Raw genomic sequence first — 14908 nt, forward strand, 5'->3', positions numbered from 1 at the left:
AATCGTTGAGTAGCCTGCTGTCTCCATCAACATTTATCCATAGTTGTCTCCATGGAATTAGTAGGCAGATCCTCTATTTGAACATATTGTACCCACCTGAGTTTTCGTATCAGTCATGCCTTTGTCTGGCACAGTCTTCCGTCTGGCAGCCCCAGAGACACTCGCCTTAAGCAAACATGTCAGAAGGCTTATTGTTCTCTAGGTAAGTTAGGTAAAAACTTTCCATAATAAATAACTAGACCTAACAAAGACACTAGTATTAATTCCTGGGCATCATTCCCTCCTTTCAACTACTGTCCTTTCTGCTTGAAGACACAAGCCAAAGATTCTGTCCAGTATTCAAAAGTCCTAGTTCTATTCTGCCTTTCAATATAACATTTCCAAGTAGCCTTTTCTCTGTTTCAGCTTAACTTCCAAAAACCCTTTTAAGACCTATTCAAAGGCTCCTCCTGTTTAAATAAGATATTTGGTTTGAGGAGCTCTTTTGTTGTACAGTAACTTCTAAAGCCTGGTCGGTAGGCCTCAAAACCTTAAAAGTAAAAGCTTTTAAAGCAATATCTAAAATTAAATTCCTTAGTTTTCCGTATTGTGCGTACGAAAACCTCGGTGCAGCCGAAGAACTGAACTGATGGTTGCAAGAAAAAAACAAAGACAGAAGCAATTCTAAGGCTTAACTGTGCTTTTTGGTTGTGTAGAAACCAGAGGAATCTGTCCAAACAGATTAGACTCAAGGAGCACACCTAGCTCTTCCCAAAGCCAGCCGTCCAACTTTAAAGGGGGGGGGAGGGGATGGAGCACCCTGAATTCAGCATCTGAGCTATTCCCTCCTCCTGCGGCTATTTCACAGCCTACAGATGGGCTATTTGTTTCGGTTAAGTTCTGGTCAATCAGGTCAAGGGACAGCTGTCCCCAAGCCCACCTCTGGTTTGCTAAATCTAGGCAGTGCTTACATTTGTAGGCAGCAAAAAAAAGTCTGTTGTAGGAGTCAGCTCAGCCTTTTCCGGGCGGCAGCTGCATGTATCTACGGCTTCCACTCCGCAGGGAACCAGACCCTCCCCTTCTGCTTGCAAAGCCAGCAGCCCTGTGTTATGGCAAGGCACCAGCCTGACATGTGAGCTGCTGTTGGGTGTTCTGGTCCGTGGGCAGAACGAGCTCTGCCAGCGGCACGATCTGTTCCAGGTCAATCGCTCAACGCGAAGGATGCAGGATGGGCAGGGCAGGCCAGTTACGCAAGTCCTCTCCCGGACGGCTCGCATTTCACGGCCTCCCTGCCAAGTAAAAGAAACGAACGGCGTAACAGGCTATAGGGAACAGCTATGTTGCAGCGCTGTTATGTCACTGCAAGCTAGGGAGCTCGTCCGGCCCAGCTATGGGACACCCGGCTACGCAAGGGCCCTAGTGTTGCTCCATCCGCTTTGCTGGCCTTCGCACAACAGCAGGAGTGTGGCATAAAGACTGCATATTAGTGGCGGCTGGGGGATACGGTCTTGCAGCGAGGGGAGGGGAGGGGTGGGGTAGCAGGTAGCGGTGCTCTTTGTAAAGCCACGGAAGTTGTGACAAGACAAAGAAAGTTCACAAACTGGAGGGAGGATATCTGGGCTTATTGCAAAACAGGAGCGTGCCCAACCAGCAAATAATTGTTTCAAATGTACAAAGGTGGTGGTGGGGGAGTTCACAGGATGAGGGGCAGAGAGAAGAAGTAAAATATAAGGTATATAAGGACCTCTGAACGTTTAATTCCAGTCATAGGCGACTCTGGGGTTGTGGCGCTCATCTCGCTTTCAGGCTGAGGGAGCCGGCAATAAAGGAGGTTGGTTGGTTGATTGATTGATTGATTGATTGATTGATTGATTGACATGGCTGGTCTACCTTGAGAGGCAGTTGGGGGAGGAAGAGAGCAGATGGGGTTGCTGCTGCTGTTTACCTTCCCTTCCACTGCTATAATAATGGGCACAGGAAAGAGCTCTCTTGATGGATGTGCCGTAACATCGCTGAGCAATCTTGTTCTAATTATTCTAGGAGCAAGTACAGGTGAATGCCTGCCTGCAAGGGGAAGATCTGAAGAGCTCCCGAAACAAGGCAGATCTGGCATTGTATTCCTCATGTGGGGATAAAGATGCTGCTTGCCCACTGCCCAGTCTGCACCCCAATGGTATGCTGTCTCCTTATGCCTTCCTTCTAACTCCCGAATATTATATTTGGAGACGGGGAAAGATAGTGCTCAGCAACAGCAACAGGAGCCCCCACCTTTCATGGCTCCACCTGCAATACCTCCATCTATGCATCTAGGTGCTTTCAAAGCACAGAATGGAAGTCATCAGTACCACCAAAACTGCACCACAGTTAAGAGATGGGTAACACCCTCATCAGAGGGTCAAAACAATGAGCCATCCAGCCTCCAACAGCTAGGACCCAAAAAGGATGTGCCACACTGATTTTAAACATACCAGCCCACTTACAGCTGAGCAGTGGAAATGTACCAAATTATTCAGGAAATTATTCTGGCTCCACCTTTTGAGTGCAGAGCTTTGTGGTTCCTGAAGAGCCTTCTGCAATTCATGGAGCACGTTGAGAAATCTTTCCTTGTTTTATCTGGCAAACATCAAACTTCTCTAGTGGAGAATTACCACTGTTTTCTGATTCTTTTCTTCGGGAAAGATCACATGAGAACTTCCTGAGGGCACTCTTGCACTTCAGTGAGTAATCTGTATTCCTGGATGCATATTCACAATCACTTTTCTTTTCTTTTGCAAATTCCAGAATCAAATGAATTGCTGCAGGGTGTATCCCTCATTCCCCATTTCTATGGAAGGGAGTGCTGAATTCTTGGGAATGCTTGCTTGAACAAGTGTTTGTGAACTATACCTTACAGCACAATCCTATGTTTACAGATGTAAGAGCCTTAAGTAAGCAGCTTTAATCAGTTTCGTTGTTGGAATCTATCTGTAGATTCACAGGTTCTGTCCTATAAACAGGGTGGCAAGGACAATAATTTGGTCTGTTACCAATTTTTCTTTGATTGCAGGATATTCTGCCGTGTCCGTTCCATGTACATGGTGATGAGCAAAGATGATGCGCGGGCATTTCCTCTCCCGTTCCAAAGTTTAGTGAAAGAAATATTCTAATCTTTCAAGAGGAGAGGAAAGTACTGCTCTCCAATAAATTATTGTACTTTATGGAAGTAAAATGTTCCACTATCCATTGACAGGAATGAGTGAATATTTGCTAGATTGTGTCAACTGCATAAATGTAGGAGAAAAAAGAAAAGCTGATGGCTGACATGGCAGACATACATTTCTAAAATAAATAGTTCTACTTCCAGTCATGCAATCCTTTGCTGACCTTTGCTACAGTTAATCAATTAATTCTCAGTATCACATTTAGATCTCATCCCTCTCAAGAAAGTCAGCATGGGGCAATCCCAGGTTAAGCTGAGAGGTAAAGATGGAACCAAGGTCCCCCACGGTAGCACCATTTTATTTTATTTGCTTGTTTCCAATACTTGCAGACAACTTTTCATCCTGCTGGGTCCTCAGAGTTGCTTCCAACCAACCAATAAAATGCCATATATAGTGTCAGGGGCTCAGGAGCAGAGGCACAGGGGAGAGAGGAAATGGAGAGCAAAGGGGAAGAATCTGAGGGCAGCGTAGGGGAGTATGACAGTGGCACGAGAGATTCCTTGAGCTTCTCCAGCGATTCAGAAGATTCCCAGAGGGGGGCGCCGAGGGCCAAGGGGGGTCCCAGGGGGGACACACCAGAAGCAAGGGGCCAGCGGGGACTCCCAAAGCAGCAGCGGGAGATCAGGACCAGCTCCTCCACCAGAGCGTAGTGGGGGGGAAGAGTCCCATGTATCAGGGCCAGCTTCTCCTCCAGCAGGGAGAGAAGATGACTCAGGGCTGGCCACGCCTCCATCGCAGAGTGAGGGAACGGAGGGGAAGTCAGGTCCAGCCAGCCTCCCCGAAGGGGGAAGCAGTGACAGGAGCAGTGTAACGGTCAGGAGGAAGGTTGCTGGCTGGGCGCGCGCGCCAAGTTCAAATGTACAGGCGCGCGGCACAGCAGAAAACCCGGATTGGGAACCAGGTCCTAAAGCCCGCCGGAGGCAGGGGGAAGACTCAGGGGACTCAGCGTCAGAAGAGTCTAGAAAGGGCAAGACCCCAGCGGACAGGCGGACCCAGAGGAGGAAAGAGCAAAGGAAGAGGTGGAGCAAGGCTAGAGTCTTAAATTGGTGTCTGGGGGGAGGAGATTCAGACGGAGCTTCAGCGGTCTAGAGTTTGAGACGTAGAGCTGCGCACCGCGGCTTTGAAATCGAAACTGAACGTCAATAAAGACTTTTGTATATAACAACGAACTGGCGTTGGTCCTTTGTGAGCTGGGACCTCGGGCAGCTCTGACATATAGAATCATAGAACTGTCTCTTCTCTTTCTCTTTGGCGATCACTAGTAGCTGAGTAAGGCTGTCTTCCATAAACACGGTTTTAACAGAGAGTCCATAAGTCTAAACCACTGAGCCTCTTGGGCTTGCCAATCAGAAGGTAAGTGGTTCGAATCCCTGCGACGGTGAGCTCCCGTTGCTCGGTCCCTGCTCCTGCCAACCTCACAGTTTGAAAGCACTTCAAAGTGCAAGTAGATAAATAGGTACCGCTCTGGCGGGAAGTTAAATGGTCTTTCCGTGCGCTGCTCTGGTTTCGCCAGAAGTGGCTTAGTCATGCTGGCCACATGACCTGGAAAAACTGTCTGCGGACAAACACTGGCGCCCTCGGCCAGTAAAGCAAGATGAGCGTCACAACCTCAGAGTCGTTCACTACTGGACTTAACTGTCAGGGGTCCTTTACCTTTACCTTTAGCGTAAGTGACTGTGGAGGCCACTTCTGGATCCTTCCACAGTGGAGACATAGGTTTCCAGATGGGAGTTGATCACGGTGTGGATTTGCCAGGTGTGCCTTCCTCTTAGCACGTTTCTCCCTTTCGTCCTGAGTTCGAGTGTCTTCCAAGCCCATGACACATTTGGTAAAGGCTGTTCTGCAATGGGAGCACTCGCAGGCCAGTGTTTCCCCTGCGATGCAGGAGTATGCACCCGTCCCATGTAGGGACTGAACCTATGACCTTGGCATTATCAGCACCGCACTCTAACCAACTGAGCTATCCAGTATCTAGATAAAAACCAGTTAAATACTGCAAATATAAATATCCGTAAGAACAAGCATGGATAGCCCAGTTGGTTAGAACTCAGCACTGATAATGCCAAGGTTGCAGGTTCGATCCTCGTATGGGACAGCTGCATATTCCTGCGTTGCAGGGGCTTGGACGTCTAGATGATCCTCAGGGTCCCTTCCAGCTCTATGATTTCTAAGCAACTCCATGGAACAAACCGTCCTAAGCAAATCCTGTAAATCTAAGCAAACCCAGCAAAGGCCTGGCATAAGAAGGAGTTGGCTAAAATCCTACAATGTTCTAGTCATCCCAGCCTATGGAGAGAGGGAATGCCATATAAAATGCACTGCACTAGTCCAGCATGAAAGCTACTTTCCTGGATAGCAGTAGCCCAACCATGGTTTCCAGGGTAGGGATCACCATGCTTGGGCAATCGCTATCCAGGAAGGGATGCAGTCGGAACATGAGTTAAAGGTGATGTGAGGCCTTTTGTGCCGCAGATGCCAGATGAAGACCCAAAGTGGGGGCTCAGTCTAAAAACAGACCCTAACTACAGTGGCACCTTGGGTTAAGAACTTAATTCTTTCCGGAGGTCCGTTCTTAACCTGAAACTGTTCTTAACCTGAAGTACCACTTTAGCTAATGGGGCCTCCCACTGCCACCGTGCCGCTGCTGTGTGATTTCTGTTCTCATCCTGAAGCAAAGTTCTTAACCCGAGGTACTATTTCTGGGTTAGTAGGGTCTGTAACCTGAAGCGTCTGTAACCCGAGGTATCACTGTATAAAAAACCAGCTTCCAGTAGGAGAATTCAGCAGCCCTATGACTTACAGAATGGACACAACCTCCCTCAGGTGGCAGAATGCTGACCTGGGATCTGGGCTTGAGACAAGAGCTTCTCGTGATGTGTTTGCTTCAAGGACAAAAGAGAAAAGAGAACGGGTTTGAGCTCTCTGCCTTGGGTTGGAGTCAGCCTGACGATGTCCCTATTGATGCTCCAAGGTTAGGCTCCTCTCCTACGCTTATCTGAGTGGGAAATCTACCAGCCCTGGAAAGGCTTTGCATCCCAGGGGCAATGCAAACTAATACATTAAAGGTAAGGAGAAATTTGGCTGGAAGGGGATGATTCAATAAGCCTGGAGTAATGAGGCAAGAGCACCCAGATGTGCATGTGCGCACTCTCTCACTCCCTTGCCAAGCCAAGCAAGGACAAGACCAGTAGGGGAGTCATTTTTGTACTTAGTATGCCAAGGGCAAGAGGGAATTCAGGCATTAAAGGAAATGAAGCTAGGAGGAAATGCAAAACCTTGCTCAGGTTTTGCAGCAACCACAGCCCAGTTAAACTGTAGCACTGGGATTTAAAGTAGTGTTTGCTCCACTAAAACCAAGGTAAAAGGTAAAGGTAAAGGTACCCTTGCCCGTACGGGCCAGTCTTGACAGACTCTAGGGTTGTGTGCTCATCTCACTCTATAGGCCGGGAGCCAGCACTGTCCGCAGACACTTCCGGGTCACGTGGCCAGCGTGACAAGCTGCATCTGGCGAGCCAGCGCAGCACACGGAAACGCTGGTAAGCGGTCCCCATTTATCTACTTGCACCCGGAGGTGCTTTCAAACTGCTAGGCTGGCAGGTGCTGGGACCGAACAACGGGAGCGCACCCCGCCGCGGGGATGCGATCAGCAAGTCCTAGGCGCTGAGGTTTTACCCACAGCGCCACCCGCGTCCCTACTAAAACCAAAGCAACCTAAATTAAAATGCTGCAGCTAACTGAGTTGATTACATTGGAACCTCGGTTTTCGAACGTAATTCATTCCAGAAGACAGTTCGGCTTCCGAAACATTTGAAAACTGAGGATCAATGGACCGGCTGCAAAGTCAATGGGGGGGGGGGATGAAAAACGTGCCTTGGAAGCCATTCAACTTCTGAGGAACGTTCAAAAACCGGGACACTTCCGGGTTTTCAGCATTCAGGACCCGAAACATTTGAGAAATGAGCCGTTCAAGTTCCAAGGATTGACTGTATGATGGTGGATGATGACAGCATGATTCAGAGCATTGTTCAGTCCAGAAGGAACGTGGGACTGAACCATAGTAGATTCCCTTCCCCTTATCATGCTGTGCCCGTTATTCTCAATTTACTGGGCTTCAATTGGAAACATGGAATGCAGATAGATTGGTAAAGAAAAAGCGTTTTACATGTGATATAAGACTGTGGCACCAGATGGCGCTGTGGAGTTCCATTTTTGCCAACTCGGTTTCTCATGATAAAGGTTACAACACATTTTTCTGCAGCGCTTCTTGGATGTGTCTAGATCCAGCCACGGTCAATGGAAAGTCAGTTTCCTACCCCAACCACCCAACAACTCAGATTTGGTGTTGAGAATGAGCAAGTTATGAACTGTATGCATTTGTACATTAAAATAAGCAATGGCTGCTTCAAATGTCCACTGCAGCCAGGTGTGTCAGCTCATAGGTAAAAATGGTTCCTTCTTTGATTTTGCTGTTGCATTTCAATTCTCTACATATTTCTGTTCCAGTTTTTAGGTAGCCTTTTAAATTAGAGAATATCTGGAGCAGCAAGTGACTGAAAAGGCAGAAAAGGACCTTGCTTATTCCACACCTATAATCTCAGTTTTTGACAGGTGTGTGATAAAAGTGATGAGTAGCAATCAATGCAGGGAGGAGAAAGGTGCGTATTAGAGTGAAAATTCCCCCAAAGGATAAACGACTGGCATATTTTACTCTGATGAAAACCCTGCACTTGCTCATTGCAGAATTTCAAAGGGTGTGACTTTTTCTATCACAACACCCTCACACATTTACAATTGCCAGCCATAAATAATAATAACATCATAATAATGCAGAAGAAAAACAAGAGATCATAACCCCTTCTACTCCTTCCTCCCCCCCACATCCCACAGAAGTACAGAGAATAAAGCAACAAGAAATGAAATCACTGAAAGCAGTCATTTTTTATCAAATAAAAGTATCATTCCCAAAGTCTCCATGTTGTTGGTCTATTTCTGTGCTCATTCAGTGCTGCATAGATGGAAAGGTCATGTCATGTGACCTAAAAAGACTTGGATTCTTTTTTTCTGCCTGATATTTCCTGCATGTCAGGTGTTGTCAGTTTGTCCATTAATACCAGATGCCGTAACTGAGAAAGCCATGCTGCGTCTAGGCCCGATACCTAGAATGGATGGGACAGGACAGGAGAGGATGGGGTTGTGCAGAGTTGTGAAGGCGGCAGAGAGCATTGTTGGCTGCCCACTCTCCACCTTAGAGCAGATTTATGCCACAAGGTGCCATAGGGAGGCACTGGACATAGTAAAGATCCATCGCATCCTGGTCACTGTCTCTTCGAGCTCCTGTCGTCGGGACGGAGATACAGGACGATGAAGACAAGAACGAGCCGTCTCAAGAACAGCTTCTTCTCCAGAGCGATCTTGGCCCTGAATGGGAAACCTGGACTTTGAAAGTCATCTAATCTCCCTTGCTGTATTATACTGCATTGTTTTAATTAGTGTTTTTATAGTTGTTCTGATTTTGTGTGGAGTGCCCTACCTGGGTGGATGGAGCAGCCAAGTATATTTCGTTGTCCCGAAGAGGGGGCAATGACAATAAAGATATTATTGTTATTGTTATTATCATTATTATTATTATTATTATTATTATTATTATTATTAAATAGGGAGCTTTGCCACTGTCGTAAAATGCCTTCTAAGACTTTTGCACAAAAGATCTTTGTTTTCCTTTCCATAACAGTACACTAGTGCAATTTTAGGAGCGTTTTGCTTTGTGCTTGCGCTTGTTTCATGAAGTATATTTTGCAAAACAAAGTTATGCACCATGTAGAAAAGAAAGAACCAGCAACCTTCAACAACTGCAGTGCCGACATTCCCCCGACATTTGTGGTGTGTGTGCTTTGAATGTGCTTTAAAGGTCTGGTGTGTAACCGGCTCCGTGTTCCCAGACGAGAGGTGTGGGTCAAATGAGGACACGGAGGTTGTGGCTGCAGGATAACCAAGTGTAGCTGAAGGTACTTTGAAGGACCTTTGCTTGGAACACAGCCTGTTTGAGCAATAGCTCCTTTATGTCATCGTAAACAAAACATCTTGAATTTGACACTTTAAGCCAAACTCGGTGATCCAGCCCTGCAGTTCTCATGTACAGTTAAACTGCAAAAGGAGGGAGATATGATCCTGTTTGCTCAGAAGGGCTGAAAAGATGTCTTGTGGTGGTTTAAAGGGTTGTGTGGAAGCAACTGTGCATTGTTAAAGTGTTTGGGGCAAAGAGAAAGAGAGAGAACAACAACAACTTGTTCTTTTATATGCCACCCATCTAACTGGGTTGCCCCAGCCACTCTGGGTGGCTTCCAACACATTAAAGCATCAAACACAGTAAAACAACACTGAAAGGTGACGAAAAGCAAATTCTTTAGTCCATGGTCTCTCTCGGTTCCGAAGGTGCCATTGCACCTCTTTGCTAAGGGTGCAAGCGAGCCTAGGTGTGCCTCTGTGTGACTGTCATTGTCATTAGCATTCGCCTGTCTCGGGTATATGAATATATACTCTTATGAAACTAGGTTATTACAATTATCCTGCCAATGTTTTTTATCTGTTTACAATTTATCTGTAAATATTCAACAAACCATTTCCATTATTTTATTTTAAAAAAGCTTGTTCTCTTAATTTCTTCTTCTTCTGGTAAGTTTTGCCATTTCTGCATATTCCATAAGTTTTTGTATCCGTTCTTCCTTTGCTGGGACTTCTGCTTCTTTCCGTTTAGGGGCAAGTAACATTCTTGCCACTGTAGTAACATATATGAATAAGTTTCTATACAGTTCAGGTCAGGCATAGGCCAACTCAGCCCTCCAGATGTTTTGGCTACAACTCCCATCATCTCTGACCACTGGTCCTGTTAGCTAGGGATGATGGGAGTTGTAGTCCCAAAACATCTGGAGGGCCAAGTTTGCCTATGCCTGGTTTAGGTCATTCTGTCACTATAATTTTCAAAAGAAAAGCTTCTGGGTTGTTGTTTTTTACAAAAGTTTTTTTTTCCCCCATTTCATTATATATCATTTCCCAAGAAATACTTGGAAATCCTTCTAGGTCCATTGCTGTGCCTTCCATCAACTTCGGCTGGGTGCCCAGCTGCTCCCTTCTCTGCACAGGGATAGCCTAACTTCTGTTGTCTATGTTCTGGTAACCTCTCGGTTAGACTACAGCAACGTGTTATATGTGGGGCTGCCTCTGAAGACGCTTCAGAAACTTCAGCCGGTGTAGAATTTGGCAGCCAGGTTGCTCACCGGGACAAGACGGTTTGAGCATATGACACCGATCCTGGTTCGACTGCGCTGGCTGCCAATTAGTTTCCAGGTCCAATTAAAAGTGCTAGTTTTGACCTATAAAACCTTATACAGGACTGCAATACCTCAAGGTCTGCCTCTCCCCCTATGAACTCATACGGACCCTGCAATCGTCATCTGAAGCCTTACCGCTGGAGGGGTAGCATGAGAATGGGCCTTTTCTGTGGTGGCTCCCTGCTTCTTGCATGCTCTCCCCAGAGAGGCTTGCCGCGTGCCTTGGTTACATAGATTTAGGCACCAGGCAAAAACATCCTTTTTCTGCTAGGCCTCTGACTAATGAAACAATCGATGGCTTCTGAACTGTGTCAAGGGGGTGTTATTGTCTTGCCTCTTGCGGTGTTATGTATTTTTGTGCTTTTATACTGCGAAGGGCGGAATATAAATTTAATAAATAATAGTAGCCATACCCAGGGACAGCCTTATGTTTCATGAATTTGTCTAGTCCTCTTTTAAATCCATGTAGGGTGGGGGCCATCGCTACCTCCTGTGGGAATGAGTTCCATAGTTTAACAACGCCTTCCTTTTATCTGTCCTGAATCTTCCAACATTGTGGCCTGGGACCCACGTACCTACAGAACCGCCTCTCCTGGTCTGCCCCGTGGAGGACCTTAAGGTCCACAAATGACAACACTTTGGAGATCCCGAGCCTGGAGGAGGTTAGATTGGTTTTGACTAGGGCCAGGGCCTTTTCAGTACTGGCCCCGACTTGGTGGAAGGCTCTGTCACAAGAGACCAGGGCCCTGTGGGACTTGACATCTTTCTGCAGGGTCTGCAAGACAGAGCTGTTCCGCCTGGCCTTTGGTTTGGACTCAGTCTGACCCTTATGTTTCCCTCCCCTTATGGTCTTGATTTATCAGCTATTTTAAAAGTAGGCTGCATTTTAAATTGCATTTTAACCTATATTTTAAATTTGTTGTTTTTTCCCCCTCCCTCTGGGACGCAGGTGGCGCTGTGGGTTAAAGCCTCAGCGCCTAGGGCTTGCCGATCGAAAGGTGGGCGGTTCGAATCCCTGCGGCGGGGTGCGCTCCCGCTGCTCGGTCCCAGCACCTGCCAACCTAGTAGTTCGAAAGCACCTCCGGGTGCAAGTAGATAAATAGGGACCGCTTACCAGCGGGAAGGTAAACGGCGTTTCCGTGTGCGGCTCTGGCTCACCAGAGCAGCGATGTCACGCTGGCCACGTGACCCGGAAGTGTCTCCGGACAGCGCTGGCCCCTGGCCTCTTAAGTGAGATGGGCGCACAACCCCAGAGTCTGTCAAGACTGGCCCGTACGGGCAGGGGTACCTTTACCTTTACCTTACCCCCTCTCTCTCTTTCCCCCCTATTATGTTTTTACTGTAATTTTATTTTATTGGTGTTAGCCATCCTGAGCCCGGCTCTGGCCGGGTAGGGCAGGGTATAAATAAAAATTATTATTATTATTATTATTATTATTATTATTATTATTATTAACATTCAACCTCATCATATATCCATGAGTTCTGGTGTTGCGAGAGAGGGAGACAAACTTTCTTTCTTTCTTTCCACTTTCTCCAGGCCACGTAAATTTATACAGTTGTGACTCTTAGCCTTTTCTCTAAACTAAAAATCCCCAGATGCTGCAACCTTCTTCCTCATGGGCGGAATTGCTCCATCTCTGGATCATTTGGGCTGCCTTTGTCTGAGCCTGTGCTTCCTCTTCATGTCTAGACAGGAATTGCCACGTTGTGTGTGCATAGCTTGCCTGGAATTGCATGGAGGTACTTAAGGCATTTTTTTCCTGACTGTGTTCCAAACCCTCTCACCTCTACATGCAGTTTGCCCGTGCCAGGCAGAGTTGCTGCTTGGGCAGTCCAGAACATGCCTTCCCTTTCCCATCCCACCGACTTAATAAGTGCCTTTGCTGGAACACCCTGAACTGGGGCTTATGGTTACATAAATATACAGATTATCTGAACCACTATTTTATCACCAGGGTCTATTCCATGAACGAGACACTTTTGGACTCTCCAGAGGATCTATCTGAGCCAGCTGATTTGATTTATTATTATTATTATTATTATTATTATTATTATTATTAGTTGATTTATTAAATTTATATACCGCCCTTCATCCAAAGATCTCAGGGCAGTTCACATGAAAAAAATGCAGGATAGTAACACAAAAAATAGTTAAAACAAAACAATAACCCCCCCCCCAAAAAAAACACATTTAAAAGGCCATGGAATATAAAACCCCAGTCTCTCCAAGTGTTCCTATTTTCCAGGGACAATCCTGGGTTTACAACAGCCAGACCGGTTTCTAATTTGATCGCACTTTTCCTTAGGATGTCCCTATTTTCATTGGAGAAATGTTGGAGGGTATGGATTTATGTGACTCCCGAGCCAAGGAGACAAGTAACTATACAACCTTTAGAAAACGTCTGAAGGCAATCCTGTATAGGGAAGTTTTTTAAACTTTAATGTTTTATTATGTTTTTATATATGTTGGAAGCTGCCCAGAGTGGCTGGAACAATCCAGTCAGATGGGTGGGATATAATAATGATAGTAGTAGTACTACTACTACTAGTACCTCGGGTTACATACGCTTCAGGTTACAGACTCTGCTAACCCAGAAATAGTGCTTCAGGTTAAGAACTTTGCTTCAGGATGAGAACAGAAATCGTGCTACGGCGGTGCGGCAGCAGCGGGAGGCCCCATTAGCTAAAGTGGTGCTTCAGGTTAAGAACAGTTTCAGGTTAAGAATGGACCTCCAGAACAAATTAAGTACGTAACCAGAGGTACCACTGTAGTAGTAATAAATAGGACATCCTTATTTTCATCGGAAGGACCAGGTGCGCAGCCTGGGAGTCATTTTGGACTCACAGCTTTCCATGGAGGTGCTGGTCATTTCTCTGCGACAGCTAGACTGGTGACTGGGAGTGGCTGCCGAGACCATATAACACTGGTCCTGAAAGACCTACATTGGCTTCCAGTATGTTTCCGAGTACAATTCAAAGTGTTGGTGCTGACCTTTAAAGCCCTAAACAGCCTCGGTCCTGTATACCTAAAGGAGCGTCTCCACCCCGGACACCGGGGTCCCTCTCCTGAGGGCCTTCTGGAGGTTCCCTCACTGCAAGAAGCGAAGTTACAGGGAACCAGGCAGAGGGCCTTCTTGGCAGTAGCACCCTCCCTGTGGAACTCTCCAGAGGGTCTAGCTGAGCTAGCTGATTTGATATTATTATTATTATTATTATTGGTTGATTTATTAAATTTATATACCGCCCTTCATACAAAGATCTCAGGGCAGTTCACATGAAAAAAATGCAGGATAGTAACACAAAAAATAGTTAAAACAACAGCCTCGGCCCAAAATACCTGAAGGAGCATCTCCACCCCCATCGTTCAGCCCAGACACTGAGGTCCAGCTCTGAGGGCCTTCTGGCGGTTCCCTCCCTGCAAGAAGCCAAGTTACAGGGAACCAGGCAGAGGGCCTTCTCAGTGGTGGCACCCGCCCTATGGAACACCCTCCCACCAGATGTCAAGGAAATAAACAACTCCCTGACTTTTAGAAGACATCTGAAGGCAGCCCTGTTTAGGGAAATTTTTAATGTTTGATGTTTTTAATATTTTGTTGGGAGTCGTCCAGAATGGCTGGGGAAACCCAGCCAGATGGGTGGAGTATAAATAATAAATTTTCATTATTATATTGTTATTAAATGTTGGAGGGTATGAAATCATTCATTTGCTCATGAATGCCTTGCCTGTCTTCAGCTTCCTCTGTGTTTGTCTTGTTCCTTAGGATTTGTATGTTTGCTGGACGGCCTTTTCACCAGTTTTAACACGTTGAGCAGGCAGACTTGTTGAGCAGGCAAGCAGAGGGGACATGTGCACCTGGGCAGAAGCGCAGCTGCAGGCAGTGTGAACATGTTTGTGTGGCTGGAAGGAGCTGCGGGCAGTGCAAGTTTGGCTCTTGTGATCAGTTCACAGAGCTCAGCTGTGTTTTCTCCCTGCTGACCTCAACACTGCTGGGCTCGACCGGCATGTTTGTGCAACCAGCATGGAGGCTCCAGGTGGCAAGTGAAAGAAGAGGGATGGGGAAGGCCAGCTAGAGGGTGAAGGTTGTGCAAACAGATGCAGGAAACTTAAATAGGCCTCACTCCCTGCTCAGGCTGAGAAGATGGCTCAGTGGGAGACATGCTTCTGTCTTAGCCTCCCATGCTGAGGCTGCAGCTCTGCGGCTGAGAGAGGTCCTGTATTTTCATGCACAAAGATTATTATCTTGCCTTGGCAATCTGCAGCAAAGTCTGGTGGGACAGGGGAACTGCAACTGCATTTTGCCCAGGACCAAAAGATGGACAAATTAGGTGAGATAGGCGGGGGGGGGGGGGAATACCCCTTTAATAGACTGCAGTTGATATAATATTTAAAGGCCTGCA

The sequence above is a fragment of the Podarcis cretensis genome (assembly GCF_951804945.1).
Source record: "Podarcis cretensis genome assembly, chromosome: 17".
Taxonomy (NCBI): domain Eukaryota; kingdom Metazoa; phylum Chordata; class Lepidosauria; order Squamata; family Lacertidae; genus Podarcis; species Podarcis cretensis.